The sequence below is a fragment of the Physeter macrocephalus genome, chromosome 6 (genome assembly GCF_002837175.3).
Source record: "Physeter macrocephalus isolate SW-GA chromosome 6, ASM283717v5, whole genome shotgun sequence".
NCBI lineage: Eukaryota > Metazoa > Chordata > Mammalia > Artiodactyla > Physeteridae > Physeter > Physeter macrocephalus.
The window spans coordinates 93335564-93337304 of record NC_041219.1 but is presented as its reverse complement, the minus strand read 5'-3'; positions in this window follow the sequence as shown (position 1 = coordinate 93337304).

The window sequence follows — 1741 nt, the reverse complement described above, 5'->3', positions numbered from 1 at the left end:
CAGAATAACTGAGGCAGAAGAACGAATAAGTAAGCTGGAAGGCAAAATGGTGGAAATAACTGCTGAGGAGCAGAACAAAGAAAAAAGAATAAAAAGAACTGAAGACAATCTCAGAGACCTCTGGGACAACAGTAGATGCACCAACATTCCAATGATAGGGGTCCCAGAAGAAGAAGAGAAAAAGAAAGGGTCTGAGAAAATATTTGAAGAGATTATAGTTGAAAACTTCCCTAACATGGGAAAGGAAATAGTCACCCAAGTCAAGGAAGCACAGAGAGTCCCATACAGGATGAACTCTAGGAAAAACACACAAAGACACATATTAATCCAACTAACAAAAATTAAATTCAAAGAAAAAATATTAAAAGCAGCAAGGGAAAAACAAAAAATAACATACAAAGGAATCCCCATAAGGTTATCAGCTGATTTTTCAGCAGAAACTCTGCAGGCCAGAAGGGAGTGGCAGGATATACTTAAAGTGATGCAAGAGAAAACTTACAACCAAGATTACTCTACCCAGCAAGGATCTCATTCAGAGTTGATGGAGAAATCAAAAGCTTTACACACAAGGAAAAGCTAAGAGAATTCAGCACCAACAAACCAGCTCTACAACAAATGCTAAAGGAACTTCTCTAAGTGAGAAACACAAGAGAAGAAAAGGATCTACAAAAACAAACCCATAACAATTAGGAAAATGGTAATAGGAACATACATAATGATAATAAACTTGAATGTAAATGGATTAAATGCCTCAACCAAAAGACACAGACTGACTGAATGGATACAAAAACAAGACCCATATATATGCTGTCTACAGAGACCCACTTCAGACCTAGGGATACATACAGACTGAAAGTGAAGGGATGGAAAAAGATATTCCATACAAATGGAAATCAAAAGAAAGCTGGAGTAGCAATACTCATATCAGATAAAATAGACTTTAAAATAAAGACTGTTAAGGAGGGACACTACATAATGATCAATCCAAGAAGAAGATATAACAATTATAAATGTTAAGGCACCCAACATAGGAGGACCTCAATACATAAGGCAAACGCTAACGACCATGAAAGGAGAAATGGACAGTAATACAATAATAGTAGGGGACATTAACGCCCCACTTACACCAATGGACAGATTATCCAAACAGAAAATAAAAAAGGAAACACAAGCTTTAATGACACAAGAGACCAGATAGATCTAATTGATATTTATAGAACATTCGACCCAAAAGTGGCAGAATACACTTTCTTCTCAAGTGCACACGGAACATTCTTCAGGATAGATCACATCTTGGGTCACAGATCAAGCCTTGGAAAATTTAAGAAAATTGAAATCATATCAAGCATCTTTTTTTACTACAATGCTATGAGATTGGAAAGCAATTATAGGGAAAAAACTATAAAAAACACAAATACATGGAGGCTAAACAGTGTGCTACTAAATAACTAAGAGATCACTGAAGAAATCAAAGAAGAAAATTTAAAAATACATCGAAACAAATGACAATGAAAACATGACAACCCAAAACCTATGGGACACATCAAAAGCAGTTCTAAGAGGGAAGTTTATAGCAATTCAATCTCACCTCAAGAAACAAGAAAAATCTCAAATAAACAATCTAACCTTACACTTAAAACAATGAGAGAAAAAAGAACAAAGAAAACCCAAAGTCAGTAGAAGGAAAGAAATCATAAAGATCAGAGCAGAAATAAATGAAGTAGAAATGAAGAAAACAATA